This window comes from Trachypithecus francoisi, unplaced genomic scaffold (assembly GCF_009764315.1).
Source record: "Trachypithecus francoisi isolate TF-2019V2 unplaced genomic scaffold, Tfra_2.0 Contig01579, whole genome shotgun sequence".
Classification (NCBI taxonomy): Eukaryota; Metazoa; Chordata; class Mammalia; order Primates; family Cercopithecidae; genus Trachypithecus; species Trachypithecus francoisi.
Genome location: NW_022681442.1, coordinates 6,320,828 through 6,335,010, shown reverse-complemented (window position 1 = coordinate 6,335,010; position 14,183 = coordinate 6,320,828). Strand labels below are relative to the sequence as shown.

Genomic DNA, 14,183 nt, shown 5'->3' with positions numbered 1-14,183 from the left:
ACTTGCCAAGCAACAGCCTCTGAGAAAGCAGCTTCCCCCTTCTCAGTGTCCCAATGAGGCAACACAGAGAGGAGAGGGCTGGCCGGGGGATGATCCTGGCCCACCACCCTCTTCCAGGTGGAGTGAAGCAGAATGGAGACCTGTTTAAAAACTGCAGGGAGGACTTAAAATAGGCAGACTCTAATCACTACCCAAGCTGGAGCTGAGCCAGGACACCAGGCCTCACATGACTGATTTGTCAAGAGACTCCTCCCAGCACTTCCTTGAGTCATCCACAAGACAGAGCAGAACCCAAAGGCCGAGATGGAGGCAGAGGGACACCCCACATCCCCACCACCCCCGGCCCCACTAGAGCCCCAGTGAAGACCGAGATTTCCAGAACACACACGTGCTCACAAGCATGTGTGAGAAGGGTTGTAGAACAGGAAGGTAATCTTATAAAGAAAAGCCTGTTTTTCAGGAAAACCTCCACCTTATGGGGACCTTACCCTCTTCGGAAAGCCAAGGTCAGCCTGGGAGCTCCCACATCACCTGCTCCGGGTACTCTTCCGGTGAGTTAATCACCCAAGCTCACCCAAGCAGGGCTGGTCTCTGGATTTGAAGACACACCCAACTTTGTGCCATTCCCTTTCAGTTCTCTGACAGCCTCTTAGAAAAGAAGGCTGTTCCCTTTGTTCAGGAGTATTAATTCAAATTCCTTTCTAAGGCTCACACCACACAAATGCCGGGGAGCGACCTAAAGAAAGTTCACCCGGCAAAATCCAGTTTCTCCCCGGTTTTCACAGGAGTGGTGCAAACAGACACTCCCAGCTAGGAGAAATCCTAAGCATCTTCCCTGTCTCTTGACCCCCAACTCCCCAAGGTGGAACCCACAAACCAGATCCTATTTAAGGTGTGCACATGGCTCCAGCTGAAAGCCAGAGGCAACCAGAGTTGGGGAGGAGTGCATCCCATGGACCCAAGCCCTCCTTTGAGGCAGGTGGGGGGTGGAGGGCAGCTGCGATCATGCTATCCCAGACCACAAACATGGTGTTACCTATTGATAGTCTTACCTATTGATAAAATGTTACCCGGCCACTAAATCCAACTTTACCACATGAAGCCCTAAGCACTGTGAAAGCCACACACAGAATCCCAGAAGAGTGTGCCCTTGTGCTCTTGGAGTGTGTGTGTGTGGGGGTGATGTTGCATCAGAGACACACAGATGAGGGCAAGGGAGAAACTGAGCTTGGGAGGAAAGAAGGGGTCTCTTGGTTAGCGTGGCAAAGCCATCCCCAGACATTTCCCGTGTCCCAGTCAAAGGCCACAAGAAGCCTCGGGCAGCCACAGGGAAGCCAGAGGCAGGTGAAGTTGATAGTAACTAGCTAGACTTAATTACCTAAGCTCCCTGGCCCTGATTCTTCACTGGTAAAACAGTGACTAACTACCGCCTCTGCCTCTGCGGGGACAGCCCTGTGCTTTGGCCCTGGAGAGCCGATCTCAAGGCAGGTGTCTGGCCTTTGCCTGGACACAGTGAGTCTGTGATCCAGAGAGTCTGACCCATGTATTCAATGGGGCCTGCCTCAGGCTTCCGAACAGGAGGCACGCTGTTCTGAATATTCTCTCCAAAAGTGTAGTGAATGTAAAACGTCCTAGAGCAGGAAATGATCTAGAAACCCCTCCGTGGCATTGGATTGTGACTTCCTAACAAAATGATCACTCATCAAACAGGTCTGGGCCTGAGAGAAAGATACCTTTTATCTGAGAAGCTCATTTGATTCCTGGGGAAAACAGGACGGCTCCTCCCCTGAACTTTTAATTTCAGGGTGGGCAAGGAAAGAGGCTCACCCCACGCAGGACGGAGTTTCTCCTCCCACCACGGAGTCATGCCCAACCCACTCAGGCAAGTCCCCCAAGTGACTCCTCAGACATCACCCCACCTGGTGAAAATGAAATGCAACAACACACAATGGCCCAGCGAACTAGTGCCAGACACTAAGTAAGTGCTCAGGAAATGGTTGTTCTCTAGTTACTTGAACAACAGGTACAGCGCACTTGAAAGGCTGCATAAATTTCTGGAGCACCAAATTAAGTCTGCAAAACATACAGGCGAACGCAGAAATTCCTCCATGGAGAAGATGGGTGCAAGACGGAACGGGCCAGATCGCACGGTCCTACCACTCAGCGCTCGGACAGCCTCTAGTCAGAAGCCTCGCCAGGCTTCAGGTGTCGAGAGCCGCCGGGGTGAACAGCAGAGAACGCAGCAGAGGAGCGCAAATGTCACTCGTCCTTGACGTGGAATTCTGCTGAAGGTCTCAGTGGCCCTCGCTGTTTCCCACAGCAACTGCCACTGCGCTATTTGTACTACAAGGAAAACACCCAGATTCGAAGGTTATTCAAGAACCATGGCCACCCCCAAACACTGCCCAGGAGACGAGATCCCAAGCCGGTCTGGGGGAAATGATGCTGCTGTTTACCGTTTGCTTGCAACTCAGCTACCATCGCGCAGTCAATCAACGAACCTCACCACGACCCCAGGTCTGGAGCGCCCGGAGTCCGCGACCGCTGCGGGGTGGAGGCGGCTCTGCCCTGCTGCAACCAGGTCCCTGCCCCTGTTCTAAGCCTGGAGTGCGGGCTGGGGGCCCAACCTGGGGTCCCGCCTGCTCTCGAGGCTCCTCCCTTGCCAGTGCCTCGCGGACCGGAGTGGCGCCGGCGACCCTGCTGGCTTGAGGCGGCGTCTAGCTGGACCCCCGCCGCCCGGGGTCCAAGCGGGCCAGCTCAGCACAAAGGCCAGTGGGAGGAAGGAGGAAGTGGGCACGGGGGGCAGGGCCCATTCTCACACCTCTCAACGACTTCCCCGCGGCGGGAAGCGGTTCCATTTACAAGTGAAAAGGCGAGGCGCGAGGTGGGGGGGCCCGGGGGTGTCAGGTACCGCGACCCGCGGAGGGGCCGGGGCGGGGCCGCCAGGTGCCCTGCGGGGGGGAAGAGGGCACAGCTGGGGCGGGGCCGCGCCGCCAGGTGTTCGGGCCCGCGGGGGCGGAGCCTCCAGGTCCACCCGCCGGGAGGAGAGGGGCGGACCCCAGGCATGGAGGGGGCTTCACCTGGGGCTCGGGAGCCAGGAACCCCGGGACCCCGGAAGCCCGGACGCCACGAGGCCCGTCCTTGCAGCAAGGTGGGGCACCCCGCGGTCCGGGAAATGCAGGAGACCCCGCCCTCTCCAGGTAGAAGGCGGTCAGGTGTGGCGGGCTGGCCCTCCCCGCAGCAGAAGGTCGCGCAGGACACCGGAAGTCGTCCTGGAGTCAGTCTGAACTGATCGCAGGGGTTCCCGGCGCCCCAGGCCCCCCACACCGCAAGTCACAGGAACAAGGAGGAAAACAGCCTCTTTATGACTTGGGGGAGGCAATTCAATATTTCTTCCTGGCATAAAATAGGAATTGCTCTATTTACCCAGCCCGCAGTAGCGTCGTGAAGATTAATGACTGTGAAATGTTTTTAAGATCAAGAACATTCCAGATTTTACTTGTAGGCACTTATATGTGCATACTGGTATCTGTATAGCAAAATATACTCTTTATTGATTGCCCTCCGAGTGTGACTTCTATTCCGTGATCTGAAAGCCTTGACATACAAGAATCAGGTCTGTCTCTGCATGCTCCTGAAACACTAGGGAACAGGGAATACGGGTAGGAAATGTCGGGTCAGCTGGGTATCTACCCTGAGCCTCTAGCTCTATCCAGTCCGCAGGGCAGATAGAGCAATCCAGAGTGCCGACCACAGCTGAACGTCTGGAGAAAGGGAAAAAACTTTTAAGATTATTGGTCACTCCCACTGGGAAGAAAATACAGTATCCTCCCCAGCTCATTAGGAGGTGCTTTCAAAGCCTGAGTCTTCATCAGGGTCTCTGGTGTTTGCGGCGCCTTGGCCGTCACTGGGAGCCAATGGTCAGCCAAGTTCTGCCTGTGCCAGAAGCCCACGCAGCCCATCTGGCCCGGCAGCTCCAACAGCAAGGCCTCCCTGTTCCGAGCAGAGTAAGGCCACATGACCACACGGAGGACAATGTTGGGCTCCCCAGGGGCGTCTCCACTCCAGGCTGAACATTCTCAGTTCCCTCAACCGTTCCTGAGACATGGCTTTAAGAGCTCTCTGGGGCCGTGCCCGCTGCTGGCTCTGGCTGTACTCCAGGTGGGCAGGCCTGGGAGCTGGCTGCAGCAACACCAAGTGGGGTGTCCAGGATCCAGATGCATTTGCAAGAACCGCCCCCACCACTTCCCTTGGCCTCCCTGGACCTGAACAAGCAGCAGATAAGCCGACTTTGTTTGCACTTCTAGACTGCACTAAAGACCATCCATCAGCAAAATAATAAACTCACAGCTAGAGTTCATTTACAAGGAAAGGTGCACAAACTCCTGGCCTTTCACCCCCTCCAGCAGAGAAACCTCGAATGCTCTGTTTTCCCCTCCAAACTCTTCATCTCTCATTTCCCCTCTCCACCCTCCCCCTGCCACACACACAGCTGGGGCAGGTACAATACTATCATTTCCAGGTTAGACTCTGGCCACTTGCACCTACAAAATAATTCTTTGCTAGCCTAATTTTATAGGTAAGATTTTTAAATTCCATCTTGGAAAAAGAAAAGCCCCATTAGGCCAGAGGAGTTGATCTCCCTCCATGGTCTAGCTCTTCGGTTCCTTCCAGAGAAACTTCCTCGATTCTGTGACTCCATAATGAAGGTTTTGTTTGTCCTGGGCCTGGACAGATTGCTGGAGGCCAGATTTCAGGCATGGCTGGAGCACAGCCACGATAAGCTGGACTTTACAAGCCCTGAGTTCACTTGTGCTGCAGGAAGACCTACACATACTGTCTCTGTGACACATCCTTTAACGTGGCCCTTCCAGGCTTCTGCCACAACGTGGGCTGGAATGAGACACAGAAATATTGCCACTATTTCCAGACAATCTTTAAGGCAGCTGACAGTTTCTTTTAGTCATAATTAAGAATTTGTTTTAATGCAAGAAGCACATTTCTGCTGATCAGAGGAGAGCTTTGGAGGAAGCACAAATCAGCAATACAATGGAAGGTACATATTTTTGTATTTTATAAGTGAGAAGGATTTTTAGAACCCCGTGGATGAAAAGTCCAGCCCTCCCTCTCCCCCTCACCCCCGCCTCCAGGGCTTTTCTGGACTCACAGAAGGCAACAAAACCAAAGGCAAGGCTGGTCACCACCAAGATCAGGGGCAGACAACAGCAGCTACTCAGGGTTCCCATCCTTTAAACCCCAACCGATCTTTGGGAGAAACGAAGCCTCTATTATTACCTAGGACAAAAGTCACAACTCTCTATAGAACCAAAATCATCACTTGTCCCATTCATAAGATCCCAATGATTTCATCACACTTTTTGTGAATATTAAGCCAACTCTAGGCAACCATCTGTTAAATTTAGTTAGGTAAACAGCTAAAGCAGGGCACTTCTGAAACATTCACTAAGGGAGGGACTAGGAACATACACATGCAAACTGCCACTGGTTCTCACCGAGTGTAGTTTCTAAAAAACTGAATAGGCTTCAGACACCAACAATGGTTAATGATCTGCATATTATCTACATATTCCACTTAAGGTGAGGGTTAAAAAGTGAGGGGCCAGGAATGCACCTCTCTTAAGCTATAGAGCTGGTTCCACTTTGGGACCTCAGCTCCCACGTGGAAGGAGAAGCGCTTTGTGAATGGGGGAGGAGCTTTTTCCGAAACGGCAGCAGCTACACAAAACATGAACATCCAGCAAAAACTTATTTTAGCTGCGTTCTCCCTAATGCTACCAACAGATTAAAGACTACTTTAAAGTCAGGAGAGGAGTAAAAATAAACACAACTTCTTCCTGTGACTTAAGATGCCTCCTTTCTGAAGTTGAATATCATTTCCTAAAATCACATTTCGAGGGGGTAGAAAAGGTCTGTTTACACTTTCCTTGAGGAACTCTACTATCTGCTGTTAAAATCGTTCCTCAGAAAAGCAGATTACTGAGAAGAGAAAGCACACGACATTCCTCAGCAGTCCAGAAAAGACCCCCTTCTAAGAAAAACTCTGGAAAGGGGGCAGACCATATCTCCATGCCCGGCAAAGACAGATGAATGTGCCCCTGGTTCCCATCCTGTCCGCAGCTCCTGAAGTTTCTGTGTTCTCCAGCAGTTAGAAGAATGAAGGCGAAACTGGCCCTTGGCTCCCATGGTCAACATTCCACACAAACAATGGCCTGGCTCTCTCCCTATTGTACATTCTGTATTCATTTGTGAATCCCCCCCCCCTTTTTTTTACACAATGTGCAAAGCCCTTCTTTTCACAGGCGAAGTTCTGAATGCCCAAATGCAGCCATAATTTAGGCTTTAAACATTAATAATGATAGCTAAAAGCAAACTCCAGATTACGCCCAAACATTAATTTACGAATATCATTAGAGTCACACTGATGGCTTTTGGATACTCTCCATTAAATCATGATCAAAAGAGCCACTGAACACCTTTAAAATGGTTCTGAAGTTTTTAGCAATTATTAAATATAATTTTCCAAACCCCGAGATAGGATTAAAAAAGAAAAACCTTTTCATAAGTCTTTGATACATATTCCATCAAACACAGACTTGAATGAAAATTAACTTCAAAAGATGAGGTGGGGAGGAGAAGCCTTGCAGTTTCCCTTCTTTCCAGGAGTGCTGTAACTTTAACTCACAGCAGTGTAAATTAGGACATGCTTACCAGCTGTAAGGGAGAAAACTGATATTTGCCCGGGTGGCGCAGTCTCTAAGAGCGTATGCATTCCAGCATTTCACATGCCCACTAAAAGTTTTCAGCAGGGAAAGTTCACACAGGCATTCCTCACCTAGCAATTCACAGAAAGATTACTGGGGGAAAAGACACCCCGAGATTTCATCCCATGGGTCACTTCCATTAAGTACAAATACTTCTTTTTCCAGGGACAAACTGCCCTCCCATTTTTTAGTTACTACAAAAATGTGTTCCACCCTGTGTAACAGACCTACCATCCCAAAGTGGAAATATTACCTGAGCTGTGCCCTGCCCGACTGATAAACGTCCCTTCCCAACCATGAGCTGTATGAATATATATTTGTGGCTTGATTCAGGGCCACAGGACACTAGGGCTGCTGCTTTTCCCTGATAGATTAACAGAGGGACCCAGGCTGCATGCACATACATTATGACGACAGCCCCTCTCTATGGAAATGACAGTGGTAAAAAATGACAACTGGGGCCGCCATTCTACCATTGCTGTAAACTCCTTAAATTTTTTCCATTGAGGGAAAGCATTAAGTGCAAAGGGTATAACTTTGCTTTCAAAAATGATTCATGATGTTAGTGAACTGTTGGCAAATGGCATTCTGGTGCTAGATCTCAGCAGGGCTGCTCCCTCAGAGGTGTCCTTTTTGGTTTTTTTTCAATCCGTGAATCTCAAGGATTTCAAATAGTGTGAGCCGTTTGTATTTTAACAGCAATGGTAGCAATAAAAATATCATTTTAAAATCCAGTGCACTGCTTGTTCAGTACATACTACATACAGTCTTCATTTCTTTACCTTGTAGTTAGCTACTCAGAAACTAAAAATTTACAGGTTGATTTTCTGGTTTTGTCGTTTGTTGTTGCTGTTTGTTTCATTTAATCTCTCTTTGAAACACTTTCCAGACTTAAAAAGTAAAATATCCAGAATTTTAAAAGTTAAGAGCGAAGTTATTGATTATTCTCTGAAAGGGTAACTGACAAACTAGTTAATAATTACACAGATAGCAAGTTTTACTGTTTCATCTTGTGTACAGACCAGATTAACAATGGCAGGGAAAGCACATAGAACTTGGCAGGGACAGGAACAGGTGTGCCCCGAGTCTCAAAAGGCCAAAATATCTCACCAAGTATGTCACTGGTGCGTTTTTACAATGGCACTAGTGTTTGTTTTTAAGTAGCCAAACGTTCTTACTTTCTGAACTTTAGAGAGACATACTTTACGAATATCTCTGTCTTCACTGAATTGATGATTCAGTTCCACACATAAATTGCAACTCATGCAAGGAAATGATTTTTAGGGACAATGAGGCTTTTTAAAATCAGTTAAGAAAAGGTAATTCACCCTGCTCCTCCCCGCAGGAGAACACCCATTCAAGGGTCAGTTTCAAAGCTCCCAGGAGAAACCGGAAATAACTCACAGGGTTCTGCATTCAACCTGCAGACTCTTATTAAGGTACAATTAGAGAGGGGGTTGTCAAGTTGGGGTTAAAAAAAAAAAGAGTGGTGGGACTCGGCACCCTAACTTATCTTTCTAAATAGGAAAAAGAATTAAACCCAAACCACCTAGTCAGGTTCAAAACAAGCTCCAAACCCAAGATCATTTCATTCCCTCTAATAACTGCTTTCCAAAGGGATGTGACTGGGGTCCCCTACCCCTGGGGCACGAAAAACCAATCAGCGCCATAAATTCCCTTTGCCTTCAACCTTTTCTCCTTTTTACCGGGGGGCAGGGTGGGGGGAGGGGGTGACCCAACATCAACACTTACACTCTACAGAAATATGCTGGCTTATTTCCTTTGTTTGCTCATGTTATACTTGATCAAGTGTGAACGATTAAACTGGTTTCATTAAAGGCAAGTGCATTCACGGCTAACATCCAACTTCAATGGCAACTGTAAGCATATTTTGCAAGAAAGAGGGCCTGCTTTTTTGCTTGAAATCTACCATCTCATTAACTTTTCTTTTGGGGGCAATAAAAAGGGCACCAGGGGTTTTTCAGGAGAATGTCAGAGCAGTTCAGAGATCTGATGCCAGACAAAAGAATATTTACTGTTTCAACTCTATGATACTGTCTCTGCTAAAGAAAAAAATTCTGTTTCAATATTAAAGCAGCTATGACTGAAAATGTTTAATTAGCATTTTGGCTATTACTTTATAATTGCTGTAAGAAGTATCCTTTGAAATCAAGTGATTATAAAAACAAGATCCTTTAAAGTCTCATTACTTCAAAATAGAAAAGATTTATATTAAAAAACAGGGGGGAGGTTAAAAAACTCAGAATTCTCAAAGTACACGAAAACTACCCACTTCTACTCGGAAAACCCTCGAGGCAAAACAGCAATCTTAGGTACTGAACACGAGGTAATTTTTAAACTGTCTTCGAACCCAAACACCTAGCAGAGAAAGCTATCTTTTCTGAAAGTGGTATGAGTCGATATATTTCGCCCAAGTTAGAAAGGCAGAAAGAATCACTTTGTAAACTTCCCCAAAATATAACGTCCCCTCAAAATTATCCATGTCAGATAAAAATATACCAGTCTCTAGAATATCCAACAGAATTGCAAATAAGGCGTTTAGCATTTTAAATTCCCAATGCATATTTATAGAATAGAATTCTCTTGTCTATCCTTCCAGCCACTCGCATCAGACTCTCTAAGAACTTAACCCGATCTCCAATCTTTAAAGAAAAAAGGGGGTAAATACACAGAAGGATTGTTTACCCCGGACAGGGCAAGGAAGCCCGGTGTGACGACGTAGGCCATTGCCAGCAGCCTCCACCACGAGCACGCAGAGCGGGGATTTCTACGAAAAATTCCTCCTCTTCCCTATAAAATCCTAAACGTGGGGTCCTCTGCAGCCAACTGCCGCTTGGGCCGCCTCCGGAAAAAGTACCGGGCGGGGGGAGGGGGGACAACCACAAACACTCGCGCGCACACGCTCACTCCGTGTCCGCGACCGTCGTCGCCGGCGGAAAGCGAGCCACGGGAGGGAGTGTGTGCGCGCGTGTGTGTCTCGGCGCGGCCCGCGGTGACCGAGCCGAGCTCTTGGGCCCGCGGCCTCCGAGCCCCAGGGCGCGGCGTGGGCTGCAGGCGACCCGCCACGCCGCTGGGCCTCCCGCCGGAGAATGGCCCAGGCACGCCCCGGCTCCCGCGCGCCTCTGTCCAACTCGCCCGGGGCGCTGGGGGCAGCGCGAGGGAGAGAAAGAAAGGCGCTTCCCCTCGGCCGCGCGGGGCCGTCCGGCGCCGCGGAGGGCTGGGAGGAGGAGGGACCGCCGCGGCCCGGCTGTCCCCGCGCCGCACCGCGTCCCCGCCGCCCGGGGCGCGCCCTAGCCAGCCCCTCCTGCTAAACTTTTTCTTTTTGATTCGCCCCACCCGAAAAGTGCGGCCCGGGCGGGGAAGGTGGGGGAGGCGGGCGGGCCGGGCTCCCGGCGGCGGCGGGCGAGGAGGAAGTGGTGCCCGCGGGAGCGCGGCCGGGCAGAGGAAATGCCCGGCCCGCCCGGCCCCCGCCCGCGCCCGTCGCCCGGCCCGCCCAGGCCCCCCGCCCCGCCGCGACTTTGGCGGGCCGAGCCCCGCGCGGCAGTGGCGGCGGCGGCAGCGGCAGCAGATGTGGCCCGGCTGCCCGGAGGAGCCAACAATGCGGGGCCGGCAAAACAAAAGGGTTCCACTTCGCCTCCTTTCCCGTCTTTCACTTGCGCTCCCGGGGCACCGCGCGGGATCCCCCGCCGGCAGGGGCAGCGCCCCTGGGGACCGCGAGCCGCTCGCGCCCCGACTTCCCCATGGAACCCCTCTTCTCCGCGCCGCCCCCCCGGCCTCGTAGGCGCAAGGCCCGCCGCACCCCGGCGCGCTCGGACTCCTGTTCCCCGGAGATCCGGCCGTATTGTCCCCGCGGCGCGTCGCGCGCTCGGCCTGGGTCGCCGGCGGCCCCCGAGCGCGCACCCACCGGGCTCAGGGAGCAGGAGCCGGGGGCGACCAGGGAACCGTCGCCGAGACGACGCCGCCGCCGCTGCCCTCCGGACGCCGCCGCGCTCGGGGTTTCTTTCTTTTTTTTTTTTTCCAACCCTGATGGGAAGGAAGGTGACCGCCTACTTCGCATTCATCAACTCTCATCACAACAACAAAAATCCTGGCGCAAACGGCGGCCAGCGGGCGCAATCGGTGGCGGGGGCGGGCGGGGACCCCCGAGCCAGCGTCCACCCCCGGGCGCTGAGAGGGGACGCGGGGCCGGGGGCACGGACCAAAGATGTCCTCGGATGCCGGCTCGGTGTCCTTCGCCCTCTTCCTCCTCCTCCTCCTCCCTGAGTGGCGCAGTGAGGCGCGGGCGCGGCGCCCCCAGCCCGCAGCCGCAGGTGAGGCGGGGGCGGCGGCGGCCCCAGCCCTCCCCAGGGGCCCCCCTTACCTCGTCCCGGACGGTCGGCGTCCACGGCGAAAGGCGCCCACCCTGGAGGCGGCGGCGGCGGCGGCTCCCGCCCCTCCCACCCCACCCGGCGGCGGTGGCGGTGGCGGCGGCTGTGCGGCCCCCCCTCAGCGCGGCATGGCTCCCGGTTCGGTCCCTCGCTCCTCGGGCCGCCGCCGGCTCCTCCGGGCCGCTCCCGAGCCACCTTAAAATGACACACGCACACAGGGACACACACACAAAAACTTAATCTCTCCAGCTCCCCGCCCCTCCCCCTCCCGCCCTCCCCACCCTCCCTCCGTTCCCCTCCTCTCCCCACCCTACCCCTCCCTTCCCTTCCACCTCCTCCCCTCGCCGCCGAGCCTCTTCCTACTTCCCCACCCACCCCACCCCCTTCCTCCGCCCACCCGGTTCCCAATTCCCCCCGCGTCCCGGCCCTGCGCCCTCCCGCCCGCCGAGAGGGGGCTGCGCTGGGGGTCCCTGGCCCGCGCCCGCCCCGCGGCGCGCTCACCCCCGAGAGGATGCTAATTCCAACTTGGATCGGGGGAGGGAACGTCCTGGATGCCGAGCGCCTCCCGGCTATTTGCTCTTCTTTATTTGTTTTCTCCTCCCGGGAAGGAGGAGGAAAACGGAGAGAAAAGGAAAGGAAAGAAGCGGCGCTGGCCGCAGCTCCCGGTGCCCGCCGGCTGCGCAGGAGCGAGGCGGGAGGCGAGGTGAGGGTCGCCGCTCGCTCACTCCTCGCTCCTTTTTTTGGGGGGGGGCAAAGGCGGGGTCTCTCTTTGCAAACCAATGACACAACCCCACATGGGCCGGCCTCGCCCCCTCCAGATACTCCTCACTACAAATCGGCTCTCTCGGGGGATTAGTGGCTCCGCGAAAGTGCACACAGGCGCGGCGGGCGGGAGGGCCAGGGGCCGGGCGCGGCGGGCACTCCCTGGCCCGGCCCCGCCCGGGAGGCCCTGGGGAAGCGCGGGGGCCTCGGTAGCAGGGGCCGGGGTCCTGTCGCGGTGGCTCGGGGGCCGCTGCTCCCCTCGCCCTTCATCCTCCTCTGCCCCTTCCACGTGGGGTACCGGGCTGCCGGCCACGTGGGGGAACGCGAGTCCCGGGTGGCCCCGGCCCCGTGGGGCCCCGCCCAGCCAGCGGCGCCGATCAGCCCCCTTCCCGGCCCCTGGGCTCCAACTTCCTCCTGGGCCCCCGCACCGGCCGCTTCTGCCTTCTCAGGCCCGCCGGGTCAGGCGCGGGCCGGCCGCAGGGGGCACTTGCGCTCCCCAAATCCAGATCCGGGAGACCGTGCCGGAGAGGCGGCGACCGCTGTGGGAGCGCAGGAAAGGGGCCCTCTGTGCTGCAAGTTGCAGCAGTGCTGTGCCCTAAAAGAAGCAAAACATTCTTGCACATTAAAAAAAAAAAGAAAGAAAAGGTTCCCTCTTGCTGCCTGTATCTCGCCGGGGCATTTGAGAAGCCCTGTGTTGGGTCGGAACCCCGGGCCTCGAGGAGGGAGGCGCGCTGCAGCGTGGGGGCCCGCGGCTCGGGGTCCTGGGCTTGCGCGGCGGCCCGGAGCTCACGCCGTCCTGACGTCTCGAGGTTGGAGTCTGCACACGGAGCCTGGGGATCCAGGCCCAGCGGCCGCTCGCGGCCCAACGAGCACCTGGGCTAAATTCCCTGCCTGTGACCCGAGACGTCCGAGCGCCGTCTCCGGAAGGGAGCTGGTGGCCGCGGAGTGTGGGGTCTTCTCCCTGTGCCCCAGGGCCCCCCAAACTCTCTTCTCATTACCCTCAATTCGGCGTGCATCCTCCCAGAATCCCTGGGTGGGCTGAACTGAGCCCTTAGGATCGATTTGTTTAAAAACCCTTTTGAGATATTAAAAACTGGATTGAGATGTAGAGCAGGAAAGGAGTGGGAGGGGTCTAGGGTCCGGCCTTTGGAGGCCGCAGGGACCGCCATTCCGCGAACCCAGCCGCGCGGTGTGGCCTCCTCCATCCCTGAGTGCCCCGCGCCCTGCAGAGCCGAGGAAACTTAGAGCCAGGGCCAGGGGGCCGGAGGAGAGGCCACTGAGCCGCGCCACCCTTTTCTGCATCCCAAAGAGCGTTGCTCCAGGCCTCCCAGTCTTTATTAAACATTTCTTAAATCCTGCCCCAGCCCGCCGCGGGGCTTGTTTGCCAAAGTGCACCAGGTGCGGCCTGAGCGACCTGCAATGGAGGGGCCGGGACTATCGATGATAGCTCAATCACTCAACAAGATTTTAAAACGTGATTGAAGACCGCCTACCTGTGAGGGCAGCGCAGACCAGGCCTTTCTTGCCCGCAGGTCCACGTAATGCGGTCGCTAAGAATCCCGCCGCACGGTTTTCGCGTGGCCCTCATAGGGCCTGGCCAGGCCAACTGAGGGGCGCGCCGGGCTGCGCTTCCATCGAGGAATCTTCGCACATGCACTCACGATTGTCTTTTCTTCTGGCAACCCTGGATCTCCACAAACTGATCTTCAGGGCGCTTCTCTCTTCAGCAGTTTTGCCTCAAGGGCATGGTGCCTCAACTAGATTTTGGCTATAAACAAACCGCGGCCACCGCCGGGCTACCAGGTTACCAGTACCTGTTCTTCGGAGTTTCTTAGGCATAAACTACAAGAACTACAAATAAAGATTTTCTGCTTCCTTATTTCACAGAAGTCTTTGGTTCTGAGTGGCCTTCTCAGGAAGAAACCACAAAAAGCCTGATTTTCCGTATCATTCCTTCACGTTCACGCGTTCTATAAATTTGAATTCAGACTTAGAAAGTATTATTAATATGTTCTTGGCCAGGCGCAGTGGCTTAAGCCTGTAATCCCAGCACTTTGGGAGGCCGAGGCGGGCCGATCACGAGGTCAGGTCGAGACCATCCTGGCTAACACGGTGAAACCCCGTCTCTAATAAAAAAAAAAAAAAATACAAAAATTAGCTGGGCCTGGTGGCGCGCGCCTGTAATCCCAGCTACTTGGGAGGCTGGGGCAGCAGAATCGCTTGAACCAGGGAGGCGGAGGTTGCAGTGAGC

General features: G+C 54.4%; 1 protein-coding gene across 11 annotated transcripts in view; it reads right to left on the bottom strand.

Annotated features, from left to right (window-relative positions):
- The window catches only part of CTBP2 (C-terminal binding protein 2), a 173,370-nt gene extending 161,499 nt beyond the window's left edge, over nt 1-11,871 (bottom strand). For 3 of the 11 annotated variants that reach the window (XM_033179642.1, XM_033179674.1, XM_033179698.1), the window contains exons 1-2: nt 11,672-11,797; nt 11,164-11,365 (exon numbers count right to left, since the gene is read on the bottom strand). The gene's annotated coding sequence lies outside the window, so the exon portion shown is untranslated. Of the gene's footprint in view, nt 1-9,488; nt 10,085-10,707; nt 10,879-11,163; nt 11,427-11,671 lie in introns of those variants that run through there. The other 8 variants (XM_033179665.1, XM_033179717.1, XM_033179638.1 and 5 more) reach the window with 8 other exon arrangements.
- Nucleotides 11,872-14,183: the final 2,312 nt, after the last annotated feature.